This window comes from Dromaius novaehollandiae, chromosome 3 (assembly GCF_036370855.1).
Source record: "Dromaius novaehollandiae isolate bDroNov1 chromosome 3, bDroNov1.hap1, whole genome shotgun sequence".
NCBI lineage: Eukaryota > Metazoa > Chordata > Aves > Casuariiformes > Dromaiidae > Dromaius > Dromaius novaehollandiae.
In genome coordinates this window covers 94,129,511-94,150,664 of record NC_088100.1, presented here as the reverse complement: position 1 = coordinate 94,150,664, position 21,154 = coordinate 94,129,511, and the positions used below count along the sequence as shown (strand labels likewise).

Below are 21,154 nucleotides of genomic sequence, written 5' to 3'. Positions count from 1 at the left end.
TGATATATGACAACAGAAAAAACCAAAATGTTATACAGCCTGCCTGGAACTAAAATTCCGGGTGGCTGGAACTGGAATCTGGGAGAAATACTGGGCACAACAAGGAAAAAGCAAAATCTACTGTCAGTGAAGGTAGAAAACTGCAGAAGACATTTAGATAATAGGAATAAATACCTGAAAGCTGGAGAGAAAGGTAGAGAGGCCAGGATCTCTTTGATTCTTAGGATAGCTAGTGAGCTTGCTTTTGCTGTGCACGTAAGATGACTTTCTGGCTGATGTAGGGTCCTAGCTCACTTTATGCAAAAAAAGCAACTATTATGGCACAGATTCCAGTCAGGTTGAGCGGACATTTGGTGGTATCACCCATAAAGCACTCAGTTCTTCCTTTAGCCATGGCATGTGAATGGTAGAGAGCAGAAGGATTCAGGAAATACCCTTGAATGGATAGGAAGATCCACTGGAGATTTGGGATACATTTTCATCATACCAAGAAAAAACATTCCTGCCCTTGTTCCTCCTTCTGACACTTTTCTGTGCACAACCTATTTCTAAGCATTCAGTTTTGTCCACTGGTGTTTCTTGGTGGGCCATCAGTTGCAAGACTAAGGGGAACATTTTGAATGTAGTCCTGGGTTTGGTAAGACAAGCATAAGAAGCAGCATATCCCCACCAAACCCAGGAGAATTGCTTTGGCTTTACATCTTTACAAGTAAGAGTAAAATCTTTCACATGTCAACTTCATATCACAAATGGTTCCAGATTAAATGTGAGTCAGATGCTCAGCAAGAGGCAGGTGTGACATATATTTGAACAGTGGCAGCCAGCCAGTCTTTAGGGAGAGAGGGTTTTTTTGCCAAGAAAATGAATAGCCCAAGAGAAGAAAGGAGACCAGAATCCATATTAGAGTACTAAGAAAAGTCTGCTTTGGACGAAGTGTAGGATGTGAAAGAGACCCCTGACTTCCCACTGCCCAAATCTATCAGAAAGCAGCTTGTTGTGACATATCTCTCACAGTGTAACAACGATGCTTTTGCACCTTGCCTTCCAAACTGGGCTGTGTAACATCCAGGTCTAGCCTCATGTCAAGTTCAAGGACGTTCACTTGGCAGAGTTTAATTTAGCTCAAGATGCAGATAAGGGATGGAGACTTTCAGCACTGTATCTATTGCATCAGTGATGGAGGAGTAAGAGAAGTTCTGGAGGCTTGACTGCTAAGGGACTTGGGCCAATTTTTTCCCTAGAGAAATCCTTATCAGAAAGCATTGGTGGTAGGAAACCACTGCTGACTAGGAAAGGTTTTTTCTTCAGGGTAGTCATGTGAGTTGTTTGTTACCTGGAATTTCTGTTTCCCTTTGCCTGAGAACCTCCTTTCCTTCATGCAATGCTGATATGGGAGGAAGCTGTTTTGTCATTTAAAAGAGAGAAACAGATGGAATATGTGGCACTATTAAAAAGCTCCAGCTTGTTGCCACGGTAACTGAGGGGAATATATTTTTTAATTATTATTTTAAATTCTTCATTGTCTTCGTTAAAGGTAACAACGATAGCAGAGAATAAACAAAGTGATGCCCTGCTGTGCAAATCAGTCCCTCAATAAATAAAATTAAAGGAGTGCTCTGCATTGCAAATACTGATACAGTCACCGTAAGGGTGGAATGACTGCAGGTTATCTGAGGATGCTGAATTATGCATGTTGGCACCTTTAAGGACAAGGCAGGGTCATTCGGTACCTCCACTCCACACATCCTTCTGAGTGGGTTAGGACTAATCTGCTGGTGCACTGAACAAAGATCCAAACCTCATGCCTCAGGGGACTCTCCAACCTGCCTTAGAGGTTATCAAGGAACCCCAATAAATGTGCATCATAAAGAGCATTGGCCAAGCAAGCAGGTACCTTAGAGAGGCTGTTAGCTCCTTGTGAGCCATTAGGCACTGGCACTCTGGGATGGAGCATGTCTGAAATCCTGAACTGATTGCCTGAGGTGTTATGCTTAGGTAAATGATGAGTGTCTTCCACCCAAGATGTCTAACACACTTATCCAAATCATTACACCTCATGCACTCTGGTATCTCTCTGCCTAGCACTAAAATTCAGTTAGCTATGCTGCAGACGATAGCAGCTGCTTTCCAGTTTGTAGCTACACATCAGTTAAGAATACGAAGAGAAGAGGTACCTTTGGCCATCTGAAACTATAGGATAAATCTAGGGCAGAGTATAACTCTTCTAGCTTGGAATTTGGCTGGGGCACAGCAGTAACATGAGCACTGATACAAAACACAGACTCAGCTTCGATTTTTACGGGACATCTCCTGTTAAAGAAAACATCTCACGCTGCTTTGACCTTACTTGTTGGGTTAGACAGATATAGTCCACATGTAGATTAAAGAAAGAGCTAGTTACAAGGGGAAAAGACTTAGGTGGCTGAGTAACGAACAGGCCTCCTTTGGAAGGAAATGTCTGTTCATGGGCTCAAGGTCAGTGAAGAGAATGTCTGAACACAGCTCTAATTTGATCAAGAGATTACATTTTGAGATAGCAAGTTAATATACAGCAAAATTCCTGTTATTATTTTTTCTGAGTGTATTTGGTATTGCTGATGGGACAGATTAAAAACACATTCAAGCCTGGGGACATTCTCCCTGGAGATCAGCGTGGACAGAGGGCCTCCAGCCTCCCTACCACTGCCCCCAGGCCTAGTCCTTTCCTAGACTTTCTTCATGCCCACGCATCTGAGTGTGAGGGAGAGACAGACCAGAGGTGGGATGAGGGGCACAGGCAGCTGCTCCAGTCTTCCCTCTGACGGGAGAAATGAATGTGGTCTAAATTTAACACTGCTCCCACTACCTCTGTTTCCAGTGAATTCCAAGTCTCCAGATGGTGCAGAGTTGCCACCAGCAATGACGGGACAGCAACCCCAGCTCTGCCCCTTCTGGGAGCCCTGGATTTACTGGGCAGCTCTAGGCACAAATTTCCCTAGTTAGATACATGGACAAGGGAGTACACAACTCCATGTCCTTGGTTCCTAGGTACTTTTTTATTATCCTGTATAGCTGGCCACTGCATGCTGGGCAGCCAGCTCCTCCCTCCAGCACTAGAAATAAGGAGGGATCTCTGTGTTTGGTTTCTGATGACTACAAATGCACTAGCGGGCCAGACCATATCACTCTGGGAGTCTTTCTGACACAGAGGGTGTAGTATTACCCATTTTGATAGTCGTTCACATGTCATTTAATTCTGACTCTTTAGCAGGTCTAAGTATAGTATTAAGCATAAGATAAAATAGGAAATATTATACGATAATCATTAGAGATAGAATAGGATAGGAGTATAGGTAGTAGTTTAGCACATATGAGTGCCCATTACCAAGACAGCTTTTGTCAGCTCAGCATTAGGTAGGCTAAGTGGAAGTTAAATGTCCAGGAAATATTGGAGGTGTGAGACGAACGACTTGAGGCTTTCCACAGGCAAAAGGTCTCATTGCCAAGAGGCAAGTAGAATTAGTTTTTACTTAAGTTATAACATAATTGAGAACATAACTTAGATTAAGATAGGATGGTCTGAACATAACTATATTGCACTGTTCCCAATTTACTTGCGGTATCGCATAGTTAGATTGCTAAATATAAATCTTTGAATATATTATAGGAAATCCTACTCTCATCAGGGCAGGTTCCTTCAACCTTTTCCCAGCTAACGTCTGTGGTGTAGCATGATGTAGCTGGCTCTAGGTGTCCTGAATCATGCAGCATATGTCCTGACACAAGAATCTGCTGCTTCTCTCTCTTCTCCTTTAATCTAAAAATCCCTTTGTTTTCCACGTGATCAATACTCTTTCTCAGTGCTGTGGTTTTCTGAGAACTGGATCAAGGAGGGGATTCAACTTGTACCCAGGAGAGGACACCTGGGTAGCTCTCTGCTTTTTTCTCTCCAGCTCACCCTTGTGGAGATAACCTTGGTTACAGAGGGAGCAATTTCTCCACATGCTATACACATCTTCTCAATCTTTACTTCTACCAAAAACGTCAGCAGGTTGTCTGTTTAGCTAGCTACTGGTATAAAGCACAGCAAGGATCACTGGTCTCCCATTGCTGTTGTTGTTAGTTTACAGCGTCTGATAAAAAAAATGACAGTATTCTGTCCCATAAACAGAAATGTACCCTGGGGAAATACCCTCTGTGTCCTTGACCTAGGCCTTGGACAACTGCTGGTACACCTATTGCAGATGTTACAGCTTCTGGGGTCAGGTGGAGCAGTCAGGAAATGGTATTCCATCCTCCCAGCACTTTCAAGATTTCAAAAATATCCCCAATCCACAGTGAGAGAAAAGCAAGAACTTTCAGTTCCTGTTTTTTGATGAGAGATGAGAGACTGGGAGCGGGCTCTAGAATAGCTCATGTCCAAGAGTCTTCAGCACTGACCCAGAATGAGGAAAACTGGATTCAGGTTTCCAGACTCAACTGGAGAGGCCATAGTTTTGAAAGTCAGGCCTTTCCCATTGAGCGCTATCTCTTTTTGAGTGTCCTGAGCTTTGCATATGTTGTCTTGGCTGCCTCTCTCACATTTCTCTCAGAAATCCCATGTAAGAGCTGAAGAGACCTTTCCTGAGATACTCTGCACTGGGACTGGGGTGTTCCTGTGGAGAGGTTCAATTTTCAGAATTAATAATTTGTGACAAAAAATTTTGTGAGTTGAAAAATTCCCACCCAGACCTGGTTATAGTGATCCCCAGTGAGTGCTATTCATCCCTCCAAGGTAAGGCTGACCTTCAGCACTGATTAAGGAGTTGGACTTATTCCTGCAGGAAAGAGGATGTCTCATTCTTTCCTTACTTCTAAGCTTGTTTCAATGTTTTCTTGTTCATGTATATATTATAGATGTATATTTAAATATATAAACACACAGAGTCCACACTGAGCTTATGCTTCCCTGAGATCAGCATGTGGTCCCTCTGTCTCAGCATCCCTCTGGAGCAATGATAAAAAACCTCAGGGAAGGAGATAGATTAGGTTTTGCATAAATGTTTTTCCTGGTCCTCATTTTCAAGAAGGCCCACTCTGTGCTTGCATCTCTCCTGTGGGCTGGAAATCCTCCTTCTGGACTCCTTTCCCAGGTCCTTCCAGGACAGTATATACTTACGGGGAACTGCAGATCAGTGAGTTGGGAGAAGGGAATGTATTTTTGATTTCTTTTTTCCCCTGCCAGTACGAACCTAGGAGCAGTTTTCTGGAGGGTGGAGCATCTGACCTCTCTAATTTTATCAGTGAGGGTGCAGATCTATGTTTTCAAAGCTGTTTTCAAAGTGACTCTGATAACAGGACTGCCTACAGATAGGGCTGCAATGATTATTCAAAGCATTAATCAGGGAAAAATTATGCCAGTTACTGATTAACTAATTACTGTAATCAAATATTCACTTCTCTCTTTGGAACGACGGGCACGGCACTGGTAAAAGGCGAGAACAACAACAACAAAAAACCCTCAATACAAAAAATAGTTGCTTTAATCTTTTGTGAACTGGGGGAGGGGTCCAGCTGCGGGGAGCTGAAGTGTTCGAGAGCTCCAGCTAGGGCTGCTCTTGTCCCTGTTATCACCCTGCTGCGTATTTGCTTGCTCCAGCTTACAATTTAATGAAACACCAGGAAGGACCAGCCAGAGCTTCATTAAGGGAGAAGTGCTTGAAGGTGACCCTTGCTAATGGCAGCAAATTGGAGATTCAGTAATGCCACTTGGCTCCACGTTTCTGGGGCCCACCTGCCAGCCTTCGCCTGCCCCACGGACCCTCTGGAAAAGGCAGCAGAGGCTGCGTCCCCCAACAAAACTTCCAGAGGGAAATCCTTCACCTGCAGAGGAAAACTTTCCTGGAAAGGTGCTCCCAGTGGGAGCATGGGGCGAGGGGGCAACCGGAGCCTGAGAGCCTTCTTGGAGGACATTGCATGTAGTCCTGCTGGCTTCAAATACAGAAGCTTCAAAAAATGAACAGAGGCAACAGGTAAAACACTGTGGGGAGGATAAGATAACAGCAAAATTGCATTATTCAATCTGTAGGCAAATCCTGACTAAGCGTAGTCTATCTGTCTGTGGAATAATCTCCCAGGGAAAGGGCTGGAAGGTTATTTGCACTTATGTTAAAATGGACAGGACAAAGCCTCAGTCTATGTGCATCACTTTATTAATAAGGTTAATATGTTTCAGGATCAGGTGGTCTGTGGTACTGCTCCATCTTCAAAAGTGAAACTCATATCAATCCTCCAGCAACAGCACTTTCTAGTAAATAGAGATTAATACTGAAATATTTTGTCCATTCAGAAGCTTTTATAACTGGCTGAATACCAGTCCAACTGCTGTGCTGATGCCAGTGTCTCTCTTCTGTATGCATTACTGCAATGGTTTTCTATTTGGGCTCTGCAGACTCCTGGAGGCCCATGGACCGCTCTTGCAGGTGTCATGGTTCATTGTGATCTCTCAGATTACGGGATAGCATACTGTGTGAAACAAACTTTATTTCTCTGACCTCACTAAGAAAAAAAAAGTGAACAAGCGAACAAGGGGTTAATCCCACTGCTGTAAACTAAACTAAATTGTTTATTCTCTAGTTACTTAATTTACTAGTTTGCTGATTCACTAACTTGATAATTTGTTAATTTCATGTGCATATGAGCAAAATAGTTCCCACACTGACGGTGAGAGTGCTTATCCTTCCTCCTCCGTCACGATGCCAGCGTCCCCTGAATTGCACTGGGAAGCACTAGAGCCTCAGCAGTGCGGCTGCTGGTGGATCCACTTCCAAGGCTGTTTGGGTGAGCTGACGTATTTGCCCCTTCCAGCTCGGAAAGTTTGGTCTATACCATCCCCACTGGTCATTTCGGTCAGTGGGCAAGGATTTACTTAATTCCAGAGAGTTTTGGTCTTATCAGATATACTTATAACACTGCAAGGATAGCAGACTTCACTTTTTTTTTTCTGTCCTTCAGTGTCTGGCATGTGCCTTGCTTTTGCCCAGCAACACTGCTCCCGGCATACATCGGGCCTTATGGGTGTTAGGCCCAAAGCCTGAGCAGGAGTCAAGCAAACAGTCACAACAGAGCTTGCAAAAGGTAACAGAGAAATGCCAGTGATATTGGTTGTCTTATATTTGTTCTACAGGAAATGTATATCACCTTCACTGGAATTTCTGTAAGGGTCTCACAAACTGAAGATATGGGAACATCCATTCGCATAGATGATTCATCTCGTCTTCAAGGCTTTTTTCCTAATTGTAGGTGTTAGACACAATAACAGGAGATATCAGGGGAAGAGGATGGGTCAGAAAAGTTCTTTCAATGTCATTTGAGAATTAGGTTTGGTTTCTTCAGTAACTGCAGTTTCACTGGTTTTCAATTTTGTGTCTCCTAAAGCACCAATACAGCCCTGGAAGGGTACCTGGGCCCCAGCTCTCCATGCCTGGTCTCCACACTGCATTTTCCCAAGTTCCCATGGAGAGGTAGGAGTACCGCTTTGGGCAGGATTTGTAGGGAAAGGGTATGCACTTGTATTGCTTGCAGCAAATAGCAGAAAATAGAGTTGCTCAGATACCACTGAAAGTAGAACATGGTCTACAAAACTTTGTGAAGGATGCTATTGCACAAGCAGGGGAGAAATTTAAACTTGGCAGTGAGACATTAGACTGAGAGGCTGAAATATAAACCAACTGCAAAGTCAGTGAGAGATTCACAGGCGCTCTGCACCACAATAAATTATAACCTGCAAGTGCTCAGTGTGTATCAGCCCATGGAGATGCAGCACAGTCTCAAAGCTGGACAACACACTTGGATTTTTTTTGCCATTAATAGTGATGTGGGGTTTTGACATTCTCTTCTGAGGAATTTGAATTTTAAAGTACCTTAAGATTTCCTGTTAGCCAGGAGTTTCAAAAAAAAAAAAAAAAAAAAAAAAAAAAGGAAAAAGGAAAAAGAATAGAAAAGTCTTAGATGTTAATTGCTATTTATTCAAAATGTAGTAACTGCAGAGCCTGAAATTCATACTAGATTCAGAAATGAGATCACGCTTCATAATAATTGCTATTTCTTACTGTTAGTTCCTTAATGTTTTTTATTTAAAAATCATCAAAAATTCCTTTCTAGTGCCACTGACACCCACTCAGCCACCTACTCAGTCACATCCCACGTGCACACACATGATTTGCCATTAAATGTTACTGAACATTTAAAATTTCTTCCCTCTTGGTAATTTTCAAATATTAATTATTTGAAATGTTTTCATTTTTTTAGTACAAAAAGAAATTCTGCCTGGTACCCACCGCTAAACTCTTCCTTTTTGACAGTTATGCAAGGCACAGCACAGAACTGCAAAGGAGACATACAGCATGCAGATTTATCAGGGATAGATTTGGAAAGCTAAACTGACCATTGCCCTGAGGGAAGTGATTGATTATTCCCCTCTGTTTGGCACTCTGGTGCCTGATGTCCAGCTTTGGGTTTCGCAGTACAAAAAAGTGATTGGCAAACTGGAGAAAGTCCAGCGCAGGGCCACCAAGGTAGTTGGGGGCTGAAGTACGTGGTGAGGAAGGAGAGGCTGAGGGAACTGGGTTTGTTTAGTCTTCAGAAGAGAAGGAAAAGGGGAGAGCTAGTTGCTGTTTTCCACTACCTGAAAGGGTTGATAGTGAAGATCCTCTTCCCAGAGGTGACAGGACAAGAGATCACAAGTTGCATCATAAGTAAATGCAATTTTGGACATAAGGAAAAAACTTTTCACTATGAAGGTGGTCATGAAAGAGGTGTCCAGAGAGACTGTGGGATCTCTGCCCTTGAAAATATTCAAAACTCAGCTGGACAAGGCCCTGAGCAACCTAATCCAGCTTTGAGGTTAGTTATGCTTTGAGTGGGAGTTGGGAGGTCTCTTCTGACCTGGATTATTCAATAATTCTTTATTTGGGCTTCTCTCTCCTCCTGAGGTTAGCAGTACCCAGTGTTGTACTCATGGTCACAAGGAAACTGCTGAGGGAAGATGCCTTTCTGAAATGTCAGTCTGTCTTCCTCCTGGGATGCAAGGCTAGGAGGATGTGGAATATCGTCCTGGATGGATAGGTTGCAATAGAGATGTGGAAAAAGACCTTAAAAATACCTCACAAAGTGAGCTTTCTCCATACACACATTAGATTTCTGCAGAAAATAGCAAAGGGTAATATAATCTAGAAAGGTCCTGAAGAGAATACGGTAGGGCAGCTCCTTCCTTCAAGCCTCAGAAAACTAACAACTCCCCCAGCTAACGTTGCTGGTCTCAGACTGAGACTTCATCTGGATTCATCCTTTGCCAGTGAGGCTTATTGTCACCCAAATACACTCATGGACCTTCAGATACAGGGATGCAGCCTGTTGGTAGCAGCTCTCCTGTCTCCCTCTGGTTGCTTGCAATTAGCACCAAACTAAGAAGAAAACCCGACCAAGCTTGTGCTTAGAGGGAGGAGAGGGCTGTAGACACACTGCAGGTATGCCATTCCCTACTGGATAGCTGAGTCTCATTTTGTGCACAGATATTAGCAAAATAAGCTGCCCAGCAGGAGCATGCCTTGCTAATTTTGGCTTGTAATTGCAACTGACAATCAAATGGGGGAAAAGAGGCTAAAAATCAGACTGTTATAATCCCTCCCTTTCTCCACATACAGACAAAACAGACCCACCTGCACACATCCGAGGTGCTGTCTCCTGTTTCTTGCACAGGCAAACACCCTCTCTCATCCTTTCTTTCCCTCTCTCTGACCAGTCCAACCCACAGGCAATTTGTCTGTCCCTGCCGCTATCCTGAGTGCCCCTTGACCCAACCTGGTCACCAGTATTCATCCTACTGACACTGGGCTGTGCTGGGAGTTCCTGCATGGACCCTGGGATCCAAAAGTCTTGGGGAGTGAGGAAGGCAGAGCAATTGCCTGGGGAATGCAGAGTTTTGCAGGAGAGCTATACTCAGTGTACCTATTCTCTAAATGCTGAATAATTTCTTGAGAGCCCCACAGAAGAAGGGGCACATGGACCATGTTGTAACCCAAACCCTCCCAAGGAGCTTAGTCTGTTTTATTTCATTTCAAACAAAGTATTACTGCATTACCGACCCATAATCTCTGCATGGTCCTACCAGTGGAGTCAAGGGGAGTAAGAATAGGAACTACAGTAATAGCTACTTTTTGGGCAGAATACCTGATTTTGACAGGCATCTGAGGGGTTATGGATATGGCTGCCCGCATGAAGGGCTCCTGGCATCCCGGACACAGTTGCACACTTGCTGTCCCATCAGTGGGAGAGGGGGATCTCCTCTCACCTGTTGGAGGCACATTTTGCATCTGCCCTCTATGCACTTCTCCCTTCTGAAAGGCATTGTAGAAACATTAGGGATTATTAGAGAGGATGAAGCTGCATGACTGAGTATTAAATATTTATTCCCTTGTATTCTTCATTTGGATTATTTGAAAATCCTTTCCTTAATTGTCTTGTTCCACTTCCAAAGTACGGCTGTGCTGTTGGCTGCAGCTCCCCCTCTTCATTATTATTCTTACTTATCTCTTCTGTAGAGCAAGGCACTGGTTAGGACTGGGGCTGAGCACACAGTGGATCCTGTAGATACAAATAAGAAGATACGTTCCTTTTGCTGCTGAGAATTCATAGGCTATAAAAGCAAACAGATGGAGCAGGGCAAAGGGGGTCACAATATACAACCAAAGCGATCAGGGTTGCTATTGACTGTCACATGGGCAGCATAATTATGTGCTCTTTTTGTTTTATTCCTATAGATACATTTCACTTGCCCATCATTTGGAGGGTTCGTTCATGTCCCTCAGAAGTGGAGAAGGATGGGGAGAGAAACCTGGTGGGAGAAGGGCAGAGAGAAGAGGTGGCCAGAGGAGGCAGCAATGGTAAGGATGGAGTGAACCACAACCAAATGCTTTGGCGGTCACTGCTAGCAGAGCCAGGAGGGAGAAATAAAACTGTATTCAAGCTGCTGGGCTGAGCAAGCAAGTCAAGGCTGTTACTACCCATGCAAAAGCCAGTGAAGGCTCCCGGGGTCGATCCCTCTCATTCTGATTGACTAAAAGGCCCTGGAGCCTCCAGTTTGTGGTTCAAAGCTGCCATCAACCAGAAAAGAGCAGGGACATGGATGGTTTTTATAGGACAAACATGCACACACCGTCCTTGACTCCCAGCCTGACACTGCCCTGTGAGGAGAGACAGGGGAGGAACTGTGCTCCCAAGACTGAGGGCTGCAGGAGCACCAGGGTTAATAGGCATGCACACGGGCACGGGGCTGCAGCAGCCAGTGGGAGATGAAGCAGAAGGAAGTATGAAAGCACTTAGAGTGCTGGAGGAATAAATGGGAGATTAACTCAGGTGAAAGTCAGAATGGAGTAGAAAGGACGTGGGGAAATGCCAGACAAGGAGTAAATGGGAGGGCCATCTTCCCTTACTCATCCCCCAATGGGAAAGGCTGGAAAGGGCTGAGGGAGAGGAAGTGGAGGGGTTAGTGAGAATGGGGAATATGGAAGAGCTGAAGAGAAAGAGGATTACTGTGGTAATAAAGAGGAAAACGGCGGATGAAAAATAAACCCCTAGAAAGGGATGAAACAAGTTCTTTAATCAGCTTGTCCAGCTGAGCGGTAGGGTTAATCCGGCTATGGCAAAGTGAAAAGACTAAACACATGGCAGGGCCAGCCTGGCTGGAGAAATGCCATCTAGCCCCACTCTGATGGTGGTGAAGGCAGGTCTTCAGCTGGGCTCAGGCAAAGGTGTAAATGGCTCAAAAGCCCAGAAGTTTGGGTGCTTCCTCTGCTATCCATCAGCTGAAATATGTGTCTACACACTCTCTAATGTGGCTATTACACAGGGTAGCAGCAGTAGCAGCAGGAAGAGCAGCCCTTTCCTTCAGAGCTGAGAGAAGCCACCTGAAAAAGGATGATCCTCTTCTGGGCTCATTTCTAGCTAGTTTGTTGTCAGGAGCTGTCCTTGAACAAAACAGAAGTGATGCCTTGTAAAATCTACCTTGGATATTACAGGGAAAATGCTGAGTTTGCCCAGGATAGCTGGGCTGGGCAGCTGGCACAGATGTTGAGCTCTCTGTGGTAGCAGGACATAATCCCAGGAGGGCTGTGTGTGTGCTGAGCTATTCCCCCAGCTGCTCCTACCGCACGGTACATGCTGAGGGGTCAGGGGGACCCCACTCAGATAACACCCAGCTCATCTCAATTTCTGGGTAACTGCAGACCCTGCATTTCTGCCCCTAAAACATGACCAGGCAACCTAGGAAAAGGAAATGTGGGTTAGAGTCGTCCACAATGGATTTAATAATTAACAGACAAATGATAACTGGTCTGTGCTGGTTATTATCTTTTATTGAGTTGCCCCTCAGTTCCCTAGAGTGCCTTCAGTCCCAGCGGGTCCCATTCCCCCCACTCAGTGGTTATACTAGTTCAGGTAGACTGAGCCACACAGGGAACTGGTTGGGTACTTTCACCAAGCGGGCTGAAAACCTCTGACGGAGATGTGGAAAGGAGCTATTTCCAGAAGGGAAAAGGGAAAGAGCACTTCCTTCAGAGGGTCAGTTGCCAAAGAACAGATGTGACAAGCAGTAGATGTACTATTTCTCTGGCTCTGTGATAGCTGGAAGGACAGAAAACCTCTGGCAGGGAATGGGGGCAGGAATGCTTATCATTTTGCTATGGGTTTTTCCCTCCCAGACTATTGTCAGCTATGCTGAGAAGGCAAAATTTACAACTCCAGTTTGCAATATGGGACTACATCAAGGTCCCCAACTGTGCCTCTCACTGAAGGGTAAGATGTAGGAGACATAATTACTTATCCTACCATATGTTTTTGCACTTGCTGCAGGAGATGTGTCTGAGAACAAGAAGACTGATTCTGCTTTCACCCCCGCTGGAATACATCCATCAGTCCTCAGCAAGACCACCTCCCGTTTAAATCAGCACAGCTGAGGGCAGAAGTAACCCTGGGGTACATGGAGTTATGGCTGGACTGTGGTAGACAGTGTGACATAATAACAGAGAGGAAACATAGCCTGCACAGCTTGAAAGGAAGTTCTGGATCTCAGTACCCAAAGGCTGCACCAACCTCTGTGGCTGGGGATGGCGCCCCATGGGGGACTTTTAATACACAAGTCACTCACCAGTGGATAATGCACAATTTTCTAATAATGAAGTCAGTAGCTGTGCACTAGAAGTGTTTTTGAACACAATGGCATGCTTCTGCAGTTCCAGTCCAGGGGAATGCAGCAGTGAATTAGGATAAGAGCCTCAGCAGGAGTTCATGCACAGGGAGGCATACTGTGAGAAAGGCTGCTCTTCTTATTGCTACTATTACTGCTTCTTGGAGGTCATCAGACCTTTTCCAGCATGTTGTCCAGTCAGAGGATACCTGACTTCTGAGGAGGTCCCCACACTCAGCTGGCACTGATCTGGTGGGTTAGGTCCAACACCAGGTCCTAGCCCATCCCTGGCATGGTGGGCGGAAAGGGTGTGGAAGAGAAGTGAATGAATCACACTGTACTTTGACCACCCCTAGCAGGCAGATAATCCCTTGGGGACTATCTAAACTTGCGATCTGGTGAAACCCCAGGGTTTCTCTTCTCTACCCCAGAACCATACCCAATGAAAAACCATCCAGAGAATTAATCTGATTTAACCACTTTCAAACTGTCAGAGCAGAGCTCTAGCACATTGGAAAATCTGGGTCAATATATTATTTGTCTTTCCTCCAAATGTTCTGCAAAGATGTATAAGCAATGCCATCCTGTCAAGATTTTTGTAGCAATGAAGAATAATTCTAAGGCAAAAATGCACAGGTGACACTGGCTTGGCTGCACAGCAGTGGATCTCTGTGCTTCTGGTTGAAAGCCCAGTTATTTATATAAAGTTCCAGAAAGAGCTTATGTAAACCTGTAGCCCTGTAATACAGTATTGCCATTGCCAGCAATAGGCCACAGGTTTTGTACTGAGTATGCAAAGCCTCAGGGCTGAACTTTGTCAGGCTTCCTCTCTTTGAACTTTTCTTGACTGTCTGCAGCTTTATTTGATTTAGCTGTAACAACGATTTTGCTAATCGACCAGGTGGCTCTGGCTAATTTGTTTTGCTTTTGTTTATCTTTATAAGGTACAGTTGTATTTCTGACGCTGACATCATGATGTCGTATAAAGAAATACGGGCCTGGTTTGATAACAGAGACCTTGAGAAGTGGAGACACAGGATCCAGTTTAGAAGAGTGCAGGCATGGGATGACAAGAGATGGGGCAGAGACTTGGCCCTGGTGGCTGAACAGCTATAAACAGCTCACCACAGGTCGGTTAAAGAAATGCAGACCTGGAGCCAGACTAAAACTGTTTTCATGGGCAACAAAAAGAACAAAGAACAAGTATGTAACATATGTAAAATGCACCATATATAGTAAATTTGGATGTAATGTGGAATTGCAGATCAGTGAAGAAAGACTAAGGTGTAAAAGAGTGTTAGCAAATATAAAAAATGACCCCAGATGGACCCTATAGCGAGGAATAAGAAACTGTCAACAGTAACCTCATATTCCTTCCAGTGAAGGACTCCAGATGCTGATGACTCGCCATAACGCCTCCTCCCCCTCCCCCGGAGTGAAACTACCAACCTCAGGACCCAAAAGAGCTGTGGAAGGGTCAGCATAACACCAGGAAAAGGGATAGAAACTAAAAGAAGTGTGTGTGTAACCATTTTAACTGTATTATTACTATTATTGAGACTTTTTCTGTATAGAAGCATTCTTTCTTTTTCTGATATAGTTAGATCTGGAATGTTATGATTATTGGATTAAACTATTAAGATTTCATTTATGCTAACAATAAATTCTTGGCTTTATATATAAGTAAGTATATGTAAAGTGTGTTTCTTTTTTGTTCATAAATAAGATTTTGGACATAACACTTGATACCAACTTCCTGCAGATGGAAGATTACTCTGGAATTTAAATATAGTCCTTCTGCTACAAACTAACAACTAATGCATTCAGCCCATAGGAAAATCCAGAGAGGTGTCATATCATTAAAAGAAGAATACTAGGAAGAGGGAAAAGGTTTAACAAGGTAAACCTTAACTGCTCTTTTTTTCCCAAGACAGCTGAATAGAAAGACTGTTTCAGAAAGTGACCCCCCGCACTCTTGCTGAACAAACATGGTTATACTGAGGTGAAGTGGAGCAAAAATTATTTGCATAAGAACTTAAATGGAATAGTCCTCAGCTTCATGCAAATTGAAACATATGTCATTTAGCTGAAATAAACTCCCTAATACTCCTTAGTTATTTTAACACTCAAATCCTCTATTCACATGTTTCTGAGAGTCTTTCTATTTGGTGCTGGGAGGAGTCCAAGTGCATTTGAGCAAGATCTGCCAGGCTCTGCAATAGGATTTCCAGAGAAGAGTGATTTATAAAAAACTTGTTCCACTGCACCTTATGTCTACCTGAGTGGGCATTTTTGAACAAAGCAGGCAGAACTACAAACACATCCAACCATCAGTGATTCACTTCAGATTGCTCTTCTAACTGACCTAAGCAGCAGGACATCCTAACTACCTTGTCAGAGCCTACTTCATAACCCTAACAGCTCTCAGTGGGGCTGCAAACCTGTGTTGTCCATGAAATCTCGTGAAATTTCAGCCCTGTGTAAGCTGGCAAGAGTGAGGGCAGGGACTTTGAGCTGACACATTTTTGTTTCCAAACACTCTCCTCCATGAGCTGGCCACTGAGGAGACAAGGGGCCGGGGCGTCACTAGCTCCGTTTGCCATCCATTCGCTACTCCAGCTCTTGCTCTTCTTCTATTCTTTGCTCCTTCTCTGGTACCACCAGTGATGCTGAGACACCATGTAGTGGGGCTGCGGCATTGCCTGTGCATGAGAGAGGGCCTGGGGACTGTTGTACATCTTGCTCTACGGTTCCCTGCTCACCCCTGAAAGCAGTGAGTCAGATGGCCATTCCCATCCTGCCTTGTGCACAGCCACGCATCCTCTCATTTTCACTATGTATTTAAGTAGGGATAAGGTAGGAAACATAAGGTCTGAGCTTATGCAAGAAACTCCTTCAGATACTAGTGGAAATTGGCAACATTTGTGCACAGAGTGTGCATGTAAGTGCTACACCATGAGATGGGGAGCAGGGGGATCCTGGCTGATAAAAAAAAATCTGAGCTTACTCAGCAGGAAAGCTATTCTAACTTGTCCTTTTGAAGACTGTGATGAAAAGCTGAGTTGTCTGGTGTTTAGCCCAGACTGGCAGCAGTCAAGAGACCTGGGCTCTGTCTGCAGCCCTGCCACTGACTAGCTGGGTGTTCAAGACTACCTGTTCAAGAGCATCTGCTAATCATTTGGCTGCTCGATTTTTTGGACTAGCTGTGTAGGACCCCAATGCTCCCTGAGTGTCCTTGCTTCGGCACTGAATAGCCTTGCTAGCAGAAACTGCACTTTTAAAAGAAGCTTTTCTCCTTATGCTACCACACACCACTTGTCAGCCAACGTGAGAGGGAAGAGCATTTGTCAGCACACAGTGCCTTCCTGGCAGCCAGGGTGTAAGCGTGTGCGTGCCTCTGTGTGTGCGTGTGTATGTCTGGGAAGTGCTGCTAGGTGCTAGCTTATGCTTTTCAGAAAGGAAGCTGTCTCCTTAAATCTCTAAGTAAATAAAGACCCTAATGTCTGTTGTCTGACTTCACAGCCTTTCAGTTTCATTAAGCTAATAGCTTCCATCAAGGGACCAGCCCAGATGCTTGTAGTTGATTTAAAACCTGTGAATTCATCAATCTTAAATTGTACTTCAAGCAAAGTCAGTGTACCGCACCCTAGGGACACATGGAAACCCTAATGCTCTAGGGTCCTAGTGCAGGACTTTGATGCCAGCATCCGCATGACAAAACCGCACAACCATGGCCCTTTGTGCAATCTTTTTCTGGGCTCATTCACCTGAGAATGCCCCTCTCTGTCCTGGTGGCCCATGTTTTCCTGGTGCACAGTGGGATAATTGGTCTTTGCAGGCAACATGCTAAGTAGTCAGCCTGGTGCTGTTCTTGAGACAACTACGCAGGAATGCATGAGCAGAGGTGGGCAAATCTGGAAGACGGGTCTAGGGGCAGGAAAGCATTTTCTGTGGCAACTTCTTGATTTAGGCCTGTCCAAATTAGCTCCCACTCTTGCAAAGACAATACTGGCTTTTCTTCTGCCACCACACCAATAAGGCAAAGAAATCCTTGTTACTCCCCAGAGGCCTCCAGGAGATTGTTCTTCTCCAGATAGCAGTAGAGCGCTTTGTCATCTAACATCTGTAGAGATGCAATTCCTGTGCCCAAGGACAAGGGACAACCAGAGTCCTAGAGAAACCTTAAAAAGGGTATTTTTCCTAATCTTGCCAGATATACCAACAGCATGAATGGTGTGCCCTGGTGCCTGGGCTTGGGTCCACACACAGATGTGGGCCAGCTGGTGAGACCTCGCCCAGCCTGTGGTAACCCACAGGCATTGATGTTGCATTGCCAGTCAGTGTGCTCTGAAGAGGATTGGCAGTGTCAGACCCTTTCTTAATGGCTGGAGAGGACCTTTAGAAGAGAAACAAAGTTTATCTGTGAACGTGTATGGACAACAACTTTAATTCTAATCCATTCCTTTAGCGATTTCAGTCCAAATCAAGAGAATATGCTTCTGCTGACAAACTCTGTCCTAGTTTGACTGACACTGATCATTTTTACCCTTTAGTTCTGTGTGTGCATAAGTGCTTGTGACTAAATATATCATTGAGACAGAGCTCACTTCTTACAATCTGGTGAAGGTCCCTCCTGTCAACTCTGAGCCATTTCAGTACTTGTACGAGAAGCTTGCACTGCCACTCTCAATACTAGGGGTATGAAATAAATCAGTCTTGTCTAAATCATTTCACATTTTATAGAGTTCAGTCAGGACGCACTGTGTGGAATCTGAGGTGCAGTCTTGGGTTGTGGTGTGTTGTAGAAGAGAGAGTCAAACTGAAGATAGAGAGAAAGTGTGACTGCAAACTAACTCTGGAGTGACTTCAGACTTGGGACCTTTGGGCTTTTGGTGTTACAACTTTCAGCAGGAGTAAAGAAGCTAAAACAAAGTCTGAAAGAGAGAGAGAGAGAGGCAGATAGCCTCACAGTTATCCACGTGCAAAGCTCCTTATATGAGCTCCAGTCAGTTTCTGAAAGCACTCAGACTAGACTGTTAAGACAAAGGGAGAAGAAAGAATGATGCGTGCCTTTGTTTTCATCCTAGCTCTTTCTAATCTGCAGTTTGTAATGATATCTTATTTCTTATTCTTAGATGCGTTTCCTCCTTTCCAAGTCCTTGCTGCTGCCTGCATCTCATACATAGCAAGGTCCTCATCACATCAAGAATTCATAATCATCCAAAAATATTCAATAGGAATATAAAATATTTACATGTAAAAGACTGTCAGGCAGAATGAATCGCTCATGTTACTTCACTGGAAACAGTTCACTTAGAGAGGGCATGAAATGTGCCAGGACACAACATTCCTGAATGAGCGCTGTGGGTATGGCGTGGATGAGGCCCCAGGTGGGCCTCGCAGCTCCTGCCCTTGGCTGCTCTGTGGTGTGCGAGGGTGGCTGGGAGCCAAGTGTGTCTGTTCCAGGCCAGGGCAGGCTCCTGGTGACTTTGCATAGCTGGCCAACCTTTGCTCTGCTAAGTGCAAAGTAACGATACCAGACAGAAGGAAGCCAGGTGGCCAGGCTTGGTCCAGACATCTGACACAACCTGTATTTATATCCCAGATTCTCATCTTCTTGTAAGTGCCTTGCTAACTCTTTTTCAGCATAGGTGCAGTTACAGTATCCTCTATTTCCTTGCTGAATCTGGCCATGCATTCACCTCCTGCATAATAAAGTCCCCACAGAGGCAATCTCCAGTCTCAGACTCCTTTCTACACTTTCTTCACGCTCCGACTTTCTTGAACCAGTCCTTCTCTCCTTCAGACTCCTAGAGACTGTCAGCTGCATCCTCTTGTAATTGCCCTCTCTTTCAATAAAAGCAGCTGGATGCTGCACAGTTGCCATGGTGTCAATGGGGAGGAATTCAATGACTTTGGCAAGTGACCTCAGGGGCATGTCTACGCTGCATAGTGCACTGCTGTGCCGGAGCGCTGGGTGAGCCCAACAACAGGGTGCTGCGTGGAAATATTAGCTCAGGTCTCAGAAGTTGTATAGCAATGCTAGTACAGTGCTCCCAGCAGAACAGTTCCCCTGGAGCCAGCACAGTGCAGCTCTCGTGCCTTCAACACTGGAGCTGAGGCATGCGGTGCAAGCCTGGAAATTTCTGCACAATCTGCACTGCATGGTGTAGATATGCTCCCTAGTGCATCTATGTCCCTAGGTGGGAGCAGAATGTGCCCTGCTTTTTTGAGTATGATGCCTAGGGCCTGGCCATGTGCACTATCAGAGCAATGAATAAGTCGGTCAGAATTCCCCTACCGAGCACACCTGGTTAATGTTTGTCACTGGTGAGCCAAGGCCCTTTTATAAATGCAGTGCATAGAATTAAATGGCAGGAACCCAACTGCTAATCAAAAATCTACTAGATCATGCCTGGAAGAGTTGTCTTGGCCATTTTATGTAATGATAACGATAATCCTCTGAAGCTAAGGGATTTCTGAATGCCTCTTCGGAGCAAACTGTCTAGCCTAGGTCTATACTAGTACTTAGTACTAGTAAAGTGGTAACAGGAAGGAAGTTGGATAAGAAAGGGTGTCTGGTAATTCCTGCTGGTTGTTAAAATGATTTATAAAAACAAGATTTCATAATGAAGATAAAATGCATCCTTGTAAACTGGCCATCTCTAGTGTAATTTCTGCTCCCATTCCCATTCATGTACTAAATAGCAATGGCCATCAGAGCACTTCTCTCATGAGGCATAAGCAGCTCCAGTTTTCTTCTGTTTGTTGATTTAACTTTGACATAAGGAGTGAACCTATACTGGAAAAATACCATTGCATTATAATACTGGTGCAACGAATCCTGTGTTCTGGCAGTATGCATGGAGAGAAGAGGCTAAAAGGAGATCTAAATTCCAAGGAATCCATGCAGTGGAGGATTTATTTAGGACTTTTATGTTCCTGGGATGAGCTCTATGAGCACAAGGCTCTTCTTGGACTACTTTGTTTGTATGAGTTCCCATCCTGTTACTTGGACGAAGACTCACTGATAGTTAAGTTTTATTGCATCTGTCCTCAGAAAGGGCTTGAGTGATTGGGCTAGAAGATAGGGAGAAATGTAGACTCATCTCACCCACTATGATCTTGGACAAGTCACTTAATCTCTCGGCCTCAATTATCTTTCTTTTAAAAAAAGGCAACATTGCAGTGATGAATTCTCAGGGTGCCCAGCTGGTAAAAAGATGACAGTTGAAAAGTCTCCAAACAATGCCAATGGTACATTAGCATTAGAACTAGGAAAAGGACATTGTCTGACCTGAAGTCTCCTTCCAGAAAGCATCTGTGAGGAAAAGGATTGGCCCACAAAAATTACTATGTGACATTTTCTCAGTACCTTCCTTGCCAATTCCAAATTCTCCTATCTCCCCTTCTTTAATGAACTCTTGAATTGTGGAAGATGCACACATGTATCTCCACACACACACAGGTTTTTCCATCACATCAGCATGGAAGAAACTGCAAGGATCAGAACTGTGCAGCAAAATGGAGAAGACCTAGAGATTTGTATTTAAGAGCAGAGAGGAAGAAAATCACTCAAGAATAAATTATAGAGTACAATCCTGTGTTGACAGAGGGATGAACTAGGTGACCTAGTAAAAACTGTTGTTAAAGATTTTTCCACATCTGTCACATAATAGAGGCCTTCAGTCTCCAGAGCTGTCAATCTAACACTTTTCACTGGCAGAAGTAGTCACTCAAAAATAATCTTCATGAAAGGAGAGAAGCTCAGTTAACCACTTGCCTGGGGCAAACAGAATGCAGCCAGGAGGCTTGCTTAGCAAATAATTATAAATGCACTTTCAGCTGCCCAGGTGCAGGAAGCACAGCTTAGACTTTTATTCATTAACATCATTAAAATTTCCATTTCAGCTGTCTTTCTGGCATTGACAGTGCTCGCAAAATTGTGACCAG

At 44.4% G+C, this 21,154-nt stretch overlaps 1 long non-coding RNA gene across 1 annotated transcript; it reads left to right on the top strand.

The window, feature by feature from the left end:
- The first annotated feature begins 7,402 nt into the window (after window positions 1-7,402).
- Window positions 7,403-14,850, top strand: LOC135327713 (uncharacterized). The gene is made up of 3 exons (XR_010388102.1): window positions 7,403-7,481; window positions 10,779-10,901; window positions 14,146-14,850. It is a non-coding gene; the product is annotated as an uncharacterized LOC135327713 (long non-coding RNA).
- The last annotated feature ends 6,304 nt before the right edge of the window (window positions 14,851-21,154 follow it).